The 10,127-nt window shown below is 42.0% G+C and overlaps 2 pseudogenes; both read left to right on the plus strand.

The window, feature by feature from the left end:
- The first annotated feature begins 7,727 nt into the window (after positions 1-7,727).
- LOC129017667 (cytochrome c oxidase subunit 2-like) lies at positions 7,728-8,411 on the plus strand (annotated as a pseudogene).
- A 258-nt stretch (positions 8,412-8,669) lies between these two features.
- On the plus strand, positions 8,670-9,349 carry LOC129017996 (ATP synthase subunit a-like; annotated as a pseudogene).
- Positions 9,350-10,127: the final 778 nt, after the last annotated feature.

The raw sequence follows: 10,127 nt of genomic DNA on the forward strand, positions 1-10,127 counted from the left end.
CCAGGCCCATAATACTTAGGGGTAGCTATAATGAACTATATCCGGCATCTGGTTCTTACCTCATGGCCATAAAGTCAAGACCGCCCACACGTTCCCCTTAAATAAGACATCACGATGGATCATGGGTCTATCACCCTATTAACCAGTCACGGGAGCTCTCCATGCATTTGGTATTTTAATCTGGGGGGTGTGCACGAGATAGCATTGTGAAACGCTGGCTCCGGAGCACCCTACGTCGCAGTATCTGTCTTTGATTCCTGCCCCATCCCATTATTGATCACACCTACGTTCAATATCCCAAGTGAGCATACCTATCACAAGGTGTTTATTAATTCATGCTTGTAGGACATAACAACAATCAGTAAACACATCCGCAGCCGCTTTTCACATCAACTCTACAATAAAATTCCGCAAATCCCCCCTCCCCCATCTTTAGCCTCATCAACCCAGGAAAACACATCTTTGCCAAACCCCAAAAACAAAAGGCCTTAATCCAACTCAACCAGAGCCCAGATTTTTATCTTTAGGCTGTATGCATTTTTAACAGTCACCTCTCAACTAACACGTCTTTTTCCCTCTTAGCCTCACTTCACAGACTCTACAAATTTAGTTACCCCCTTTTCAGCCATCCCATTCAATGCACGCCCAACGACTACTAGACCGACACCCTAAACTAACCCAACCCCAAAGGCAAGGCTTTCCCCCCTACCCATTGCTTGTATGCCTATCCCCTAGCCTTGCTTACACCGTGCAATCACACAGTCTATGTAGCTTAATTACCCAAAGCAAGACACTGAAAATGTCTAGATGGACTTACACTGCCCCATAGACAAATAGGTTTGGTCCTAGCCTTTCTATTAACTCTTGATAAGATTACACATGCAAGCACCCCCGCCCTGGTGAAATAACCCTCTAAATCACTATGATCAAAAGGAGTAAGTATCAAGCACGCATTAATGCAGCTCAAAACACTTTGCCTAGCCACACCCTCACGGGAGACAGCAGTGATAAACCTTTAGCAATAAACGAAAGTTTAACTAAGCTATACTAACTTCAGTGTTGGTTAATTTCGTGCCAGCCACCACGATCATACGATTAACCCAAGCTAATAGAGACCGGTGTAAAGAGTGTTTTAGATTATCCCTCAATAAAGCTAAATTTCACCTAAGTTGTAGAAAACCCTAGTTGATATAAAACAAACTATGAAAGTGGCTTTAATATTTCTGAATACACAATAGCGAAGATCCAAACTGGGATTAGATACCCCACTATGCTCAGCCCTAACCTTCAACAGTTAAATCAACAAAACTGCTCACCAGAACACTAGGAGCAACAGCTTAAAACGCAAAGGACCTGGCGGTGCTTCACATCCCTCTAGAGGAGCCTGTTCTATAATCGATAAACCCCGATTCACCTCACCACCTCTCGCTCAGCCTATATACTGCCATCTTCAGCAAACCCTGACAAAGGCTACAAAGCAAGCACAAGTATCTACATAAAAACGTTAGGTCAATGTGTACCCTATGAGGTGGCAAGAAATGGGCTACATTTTCTACCCCAGAAAATTCTACGATAACCATTATGAAACCTGAGGGTCCAAGGAGGATTTAGTAGTAAATTAAGAACAGAGTGCTTAATTGAATAGGGCCATAAAGCACGCACACACGGCCCATCACCCTCCTCAAGTATATTTCAAGGACTATCTAACTAAAACCCCTGTGCATTTATATAGAGGAGATAAGTTGTAACATGGTACGTGTACTGCAAAGGGCACTTGGATGAACCAAAGTGTAGCTTAACATAAAGCATCCTGCTTACACCTGGGAGATTTCAATTTAATTTGACCACCCTGAGCTAATTCTAGCCCCAAACCCAAGTAATTCTACTACCAAATAACCTCAACTAAAATATTTACCCAAATAAAGTATAGGCGATAGAAATTATATTTCGGCGTAATAGACATAGTACTGCAAGGGAAAGATGAAAAAACATAACCAAGCATAAAATAGCAAGGACAAACCCCTATACCTTCTGCATAATGAATTAACTAGAAATAACTTTACAAAGAGAACCAAAGCCAAGACCCCCGAAACCAGACGAGCTACCTAAGAACATCTAAAAGAGCACACCCGTCTATGTAGCAAAATAGTGGGAAGATTCGTAGGTAGAGGTGACAAGCCTACCGAGCCTGGTGATAGCTGGTTGTCCAAGATAGAATCTTAGTTCAACTTTAAATTTATCTACAGAACCACCTAATCCCTTTGTAAATTTAACTGTTAGTCTAAAGAGAGACAGCTCTTTAGACACTAGGAAAAAGCCTTGTAGAGAGAGTAAAAAATATAACTTCCATAGTAGGTCGAGAAGCAGCCATCAATTAAGAAAGGGTTCAAGCTCGACGCCCAACCACCCAAAAAATCCCAAACACATAACTGAACTCCTCACATCACACTGGACCAATCTATCACTTCATAGAGGAAATAATGTTAGTATAAGTGACATGAAAACATTCTCCTCCGCATAAGCGTACATCGGACCAAAATACTTTACTGATAATTAACAGCCCAATATCTATAAATAATCAATTTATAAATAAATTATTACCCACACTGTTAACCCAACACAAAAAAAGTAAAAAAGTAAAAGGAACTCGGCGAATCTTACCCCACCTGTTTATCAAAAACATCACCTCTAGCATTACCAGTACTAAAGGCACCGCCTGCCCAGTGACATATGTTTAACAGCCGCGGTACCCTAACCGTGCAAAGGTAGCATAATCACTTGTTCCTTAAATAGGGACTTGTATGAATGGCTCCACGAGGGTTCAGCTGTCTCTTACTTTCAACCAGTGAAATTGACCTGCCTGTGAAGAGGCGGACATAATACAACAAGACGAGAAGACCCTAAGGAGCTTTAATTTACTAATGCAAACAAGACCAAACAGACCCGCAGGCCCTAAACTACCAGATCTGCATTAAAAATTTCGGTTGGGGCAACCTCAGAGTATAACCCAACCTCCGAGCAACATATGCTGAGACTATACCAGTCAAGGCGAATATCCACATACAATTGACCCAATAATTTGACCAACGGAACAAGTCACCCTAGGGATAACAGCACAACCCTATTCTAGGGTCCATATCGACAGTAGCGTTTATGACCTCGATGTTGGATCAGGACATCCCAAGGGTGCAGCTGCTATTAAAGTTTCGTTTGTTCAATGATTAGAGTCCTGTGTGATCTGAGTTCAGACCGGAGTAATCCAGGTCAGTTTCTATCTATTCTACATTTCTCCCAGTAGGAAAGGATAAGAGAAATGGGGCCCACTTCATAAAGTGCCCCTCCCCCATAGATGATATTATCTCAACCTAATACTGTACCCACACCCACCCAAGAACAGGGTTTGTTAAGATGGCAGAGCCCAGCAATTGCATAAAATTTAAAACTTTACAACCAGAGGTTCAACCCCTCTTCTTAACAACATGTCCATAACTAACCTTCTACTTCTTACCGTACCTATCCTAATCACCATGGCATTCCTCATGCTAACTGAATGAAAAATCCTAGGCTACATGCAACTACACAAAGGGCCCAATATTGTAGGCCCCTATGGACTATTACAACCTTTTGCCGAGGCCATAAAACTCTTTACCAAAGAATCCTTAAAACCCTCAACATCAACCGTTACCCTCTACATCGCTGCCCCAACCTTAGCCCTATTGCCCTTCTATTATGAACTCCCCTCCCTATACCTAACCCCCTAGTTAATCTTAACTTAGGCCTTCTATTCATTCTGGCTACATCCAGCCTAGCTGTCTACTCTATCCTATGATCAGGATGAGCATCAAACTCAAACTACGTCCTGATCGGCGCATTACGAGCAGTCGCCCAAACAATTTCACATGAAGTTTCCCTAGCTATCATCCTATTATCAATCCTACTAATAAGCGGCCCATTCAATCTCTGCACCCTCATTACAACCCAAGAACACCTCTGACTACTCCTACCAGCATGACCCCCAGCTATAATATGATTTATTTCCACACTAGCAGAAACCAATCGAGCTGCTTTCCACCTTACCAGAGGAGAATCAGAACTAGTCTCAGGCTTCAACATTGAATATGCTTCAGGCCCATTTGCCCTATTCTTTAGAGCCGAATACATAAATATCATTATAATAAATGCTCTAACTGCCATAATCTTCCTAGGTACAATATATAATATTCACCTACCACAACTCTACACAATATGCTTCACCATTAAAACCCTACTCCTAACCTCTCTATTTTTATGAACCCGAACAGCATACCCCTGATTCTGCTACGATCAACTCATGTATCTCTTATGAAAAAATTTCCTACCACTTACACTAGTACTGCTTATATGATGCATCTCAATATCCGCTACAATTTCCAACATTCCCCCCCAAACTTAAGAAATATGTCTGACAAAAGAGTTACTTTGATAGAGTAAATAATAGAGGTTTAAATCCTCTTATTTCTAGGACCATAGGAATTGAACCCATCCCTGAGAATCCAAAATTCTCCGTGCCACCTGTCACACCCTATCCTAGAGTAAGGTCAGCTAAATAAGCTATCGGGCCCATACCCCAAAAATGTTGGTTATAGCCTTCCCGTACTAATCAATCCACTGGCCCAACCTGTCATCTACTCCACAGTTTTCACAGGTACACTCATTGCAACATTAAGCTCGCACTGATTTTTTACCTGGACAGGATTGAAAATAAACATACTAGCTTTTATCCCAATTTTAATTAAAAATATAAACCCCTGCTCTAAAGAAGCCGCTATCAGATAATTTCTCACACAAGCAACCTCATCTATAATCCTCATAATAGCTATCCTCTCCAACAATGTACTCTCCGGACAATGAACCACAACCAACACCACCAACCAATACTCGTCATTAATAATTACAACAGCCCTAGTAATAAAACCAGGAATAGCCCCTTTCCATTTCTGAGTCCCAGAAGTCACTCAAGGAACCCCTCTAATATCCAGCCTACTTCTCCTCACATGACAAAAATTAGCCTCTATTTCAATTATATATCAAATCTCCCCATTAATAAACATAAACATTCTCCTTACCCTTTCAATCCTATCCATTATAGTGGGTAGCTGCGGTGGATTGAACCAAACCCAACTACGTAAAATCCTAGCATACTCCTTAATCACCCATATAGGCTGAATAATAGCAGTACTAGCATACAACCCAAATATCACCATTTTCAACCTAATCATCTATATCATTCTAACAACCACCACATTCCTGGTACTCAACTTGAACTCTAGCACTACAGCCCTACTACTGTCCCGCACCCGAAATAAACTAACCTAACACCCCTTATCCCATTTACCCTACTATCACTAGGAGGCCTTCCCCCACTAACCGGCTTTCTACCCAAATGAATTATCATTGAAGAATTCACTCATTATCCCCACTACCATAGCCATTATTACTCTCCTTAACCTATATTTTTACATATGCTTAATCTACTTTGCTTCAATTACACTATTCCCCATATCCAACAACGTAAAAATAAAATGACAATTTGAAAATACAAAATCCACACCACTCCTCCCCACACTCACTGTCCTTACCACCCTCCTCCTACCAATCTCTCCACTTACACTACCCACCTCATAGAAATTTAGGTTAAACACAGACCAAGAGCCTTCAAAGCCCTTAGTAAGTTAATAATACTTAATTTCTCCAGCACCCAAGGACTGAAAAACCCTACTTTGCATCAACTGAACGCAAATCAGCCACTTTAATTAAGCTGAGCTCTTGCTAGATCAATGGGACTTAAACCCACAAAAATTTAGTTAACAGTTAAATACCTTAATCAACTGGCTTCAATCTACTTCTCCCGCCGCAAGGGGAAAAAGGCGGGAGAAGCCCTGGCAGGATTGAAGCTGCTTCTTTGAATTTGCAATTCAACATGAAAGTCACCTCAGGGCTGGTAAAAAGAGGTTCAGCTTCTGTTTTTAGATTTACAGTCTAATGCCTTGCTCAGCCATCTTACCCACTAATGTTCGCCAACCGCTGACCATTCTCAACAAATCATAAAGATATCGGAACACTATATTTATTGTTTGGTGCATGAGCTGGAGTCTTGGGCACAGCCTTAAGCCTCCTTATTCGGACTGAACTAGGTCAACCTGGCAACCTTCTAGGTAACGACCACATCTACAACGTCATCGTCACAGCCCACACATTCATCATAATCTTTTTCATAGTAATGCCTATCATAATTGGAGGTTTTGGCAATTGACTGGTCCCCCTGAAAATTGGCGCCCCCGACATGGCATTTCCCCGCATAAATAACATAAGCTTCTGGCTCCTCCCCCCTCCTTTCTACTACTGCTCGCATCTGCTATGGTAGAAGCCGGTGCCGGAACAGGTTGAACGGTTTACCCTCCTTTGGCAGGAAACTATTCCCATCCAGGGTCCTCTGTAGACCTAACCATTTTCTCCCTTTATCTAGCAGGTGTCTCTTCTATTCTAGGAGCTATTAATTTCATCACCGCAATTATTAACATAAAACCCCCTGCCATATCTCAACACCAAACGCCCCTCTTTGTCTGACCTGTCGTAATCACCGCAGTCCTACTCCTCCTCTCTCTTCCAGTCTTGGCCGCTGGCATTACTATACTGCTACCAGACTGCAACCTTAATATTACCTTCTTTGACCTGGCCGGAGGAGGGGACCCTATCCTATAACACCTATTTTGATTCTTTGTTCACCCCGAAGTCTATATTCTCATCGTACCAGGCTTTGGAATAATTTCTCACATCGTAACATATTATTCCGGAAAGAAAGAACGATTCAGGTACATAGGTATGGTCTGGGCTATAATATCAATTGGCTTCCTAGGGTTTATTGTATGAGCCCATCATATATTCACAGTAGGGATAAACGTAGACACGCGAGCTTACTTTACCTCCACCACTATAATTATTGCCATCCCCACTGGCGTCAACGTATTTAGCTGACGTGCTACGCTTCATGGGGGTAACACCAAATGGTCCACTGCAGTACTCTGAGCCCTAGGATTCATCTTCCTTTTTACAGTGGGCGGCCTAACTGGCATTGTACTAGCAAACTCATCATTAGACATCGTACTACATGATACATATTATGTTGTGGCCCACTTTTACTACGTTCTATCAATAGGAGCTGTGTTCGCCATCATGGGGGGCTTCATCCACTGATTTCCCTTATTCTCAGGCTACACACTCGACCAAGCTTATGCCAAAATTCACTTCGCCATCATATTTGTAGGCGTAAATCTAACCTTCTTCCCACAGCACTTTCTCGGCCTATCTGGGATGCCCCGATGTTATTGCGACTACCCCGATGCATATACCACATGAAATATTTTATCATCTGTAGGCTCATTCATCTCCCTGACAGCAGTAATGCTAATAATTTTCATAACCTGAAAGGCCTTCGCTTCAAAGCAAAAAGTCCTAATAATTGAGCAACCTTCCACTAACCTAGAGTGGCTGTACGGATGCCCTCCACCCTACCATACATTTGAAGAACCAGTCTACATAAAACCTTGACAAAAAAGGAAGGAATTGAACCTCCTAAGGCTGGTTTCAAGACAGCCTCATAACCCCTATGACTTTTTCAACAAGATATTAGAAAAACTATTTCATAACTTTGTCAAGGATAAGTTACAGGTTAAACCCCGTATATCTCAATGGCACACGGAGCCTAGCTAGGTCTTCAAGACGCCACATCCCCTATCATAGAAGAGCTAATCGCCTTCCATGATCACTCCCTCATAATCATCTTTCTTATCAGCTTTCTAGTTTTATATGCCCTCTTCCTAACAATTACAACAAAACTAACTAACACTAACATCACAGACGCCCAAGAAATAGAAACTGTTTGAACAATTCTACCCGGCATTATCCTAGTGTTAATTGCCCTTCCATCCCTACGTATCCTGTACATAACAGATGACATCAATGACCCTTCTTTTACCATTAAATCAGTCGGACACCAATGATACTGAACCTATGAATACACCGATTATGGAGGATTCATTTTCAACTCCTATATGCTTCCACCACTATTCTTAGACCCAGGTGACCTTCGACTTCTTGAAGTTGATAATCGAGTAGTCCTTCCAATTGGAGCCCCTGTTCATATAATAATTACATCACAAGACGTCCTACACTCATGAACTGTCCCCACATTAGGCTTAAAAACAGATGGAATCCCCAGACGCCTAAACCAAACCACATTCACCGCCATACGACCAGGAGTATACTACGGTCAATGCTCAGAAATCTGCGGAGCTAACCATAGTTTCATACCCATCGTTCTAGAACTAATCCCGCTAAAAATCTTCGAAATAGGACCTGTATCCACTTTATAGGCTACCGCCCACTGTCTTAATAAGGTTCACTGTAGAGCTGACCCAGCATTAACCTTTTAAGTTAAAGACTAAGAGAATTGCTCTCTTTACAGTGAAATGCCTCAACTAGACACCCAACTTATGACCCACTATCATCGCATCAATACTCCTCACATTATTCCTCATCATTCAACTAAAAGTACTAAACACAAACTACCATCTGCCTACCTCACTAAAAATTATTAACATGCAAAACCACAATAATCCTTAAGAGTCAAAATGAACGAAAATCTGTTTACTTCATTCATTGCCCCCACAATTCTAGGCCTGCCAGCTGCAGTGCCAATCGTTCTATTTCCCCCCATGCTGATTCCAGCTTCCAAACACCTTATCAACAACCGATTAATTACCACTCAACAGTGACTAATTCAACTCACCCTAAAACAAATAACAACAATACATAACATTAAAGGACGAACCTGATCCCTCATGCTAATATCCCTGATTATCTTCATTGCTACAACCAATCTCCTCGAGCTCTTGCCCCACTCATTCACACCAACTACCCAACTATCTATAAACCTGGCCATGGCAATCCCCCTATGAGCAGGCGCAGTAATTACAGGCTTCCTCTTTAAAATCAAAATATCTTAGCCCATCTCTTGCCACAAGGCACACCCTCACCCTTCATTCCCATACTAATTATTATCGAAAACATCAGCCTATTTATCCAACCAATAGCCCTAGCCATGCGCCTAACTGCTAATATTACGGCAGGCCATCTGCTCATACACTTAATTGGAAGCGCCACACTAGCACTATCAACTGTCAACCTCCCCACCACCTCAATCATCTTCACAATTTTGATTTTACTGACGATTCTCGAAATCGCTGTAGCCCTGATTCAAGCCTATGTTTTCACACTCCTAGTGAGCCTCTACCTACATGACAATACATAATGACCCAACAATCACATGCCTGTCACATAGTAAAACCCAGCCCATGACCTCTAACAGGGGCCCTTTCAGACCTCCTAATGACATCCGGCATAGCTATATGATTTCACTTTTACTCTACCACCCTACTAATGCTAGGCCTACTGACCAATGCACTAACCATATACCAATGATGATGTGATATTGTAGGAGAAGGTACATACCAAGGCCACCACACAGTACCCGTCCAAAAAGTCCTTCGGTATGGAATATTTTATTCATCATCTCAGAAGTCTTTTTCTTCGCTGGGTTCTTCTGAGCATTCTACAACTCCAGCCTAGCCCCTACCCCTCAATTAGGAGGACATTGACCCCCAACAGGCATCACTCCACTCAACCCCCCTAGAAGTCCCACTCCTAAACACATCTGTATTACTCACATCGGGAGTTTCAATTACTTGAGCTCACTGTAGCCTAATAGAGAACAATCGTAATCAAGCAATTCAAGCACTACTTATCACAATCTTACTCGGCATCTACTTCACCCTCCTACAAGTTTCAGAGTACTTTGAAGCCCCCTTTATTATCTCCGATGGTATCTATGGTTCAATATTTTTTGTAGTTACGGGATTCCACGGGCTCCACATCATCATTGGGTCAACATTCCTTACTGTTTGCCTTATCCGCCAACTATTATACCATTTTACATCCAAACACCACTTCGGCTTCGAAGCCGCCGCTTGATACTGACACTTTGTAGATGTAGTTTGACTATTCCTATATGTCTCTATCTACTGGTGAGG

This window comes from Pongo pygmaeus, chromosome 19, assembly GCF_028885625.2.
Source record: "Pongo pygmaeus isolate AG05252 chromosome 19, NHGRI_mPonPyg2-v2.0_pri, whole genome shotgun sequence".
Taxonomy (NCBI): Eukaryota; Metazoa; Chordata; class Mammalia; order Primates; family Hominidae; genus Pongo; species Pongo pygmaeus.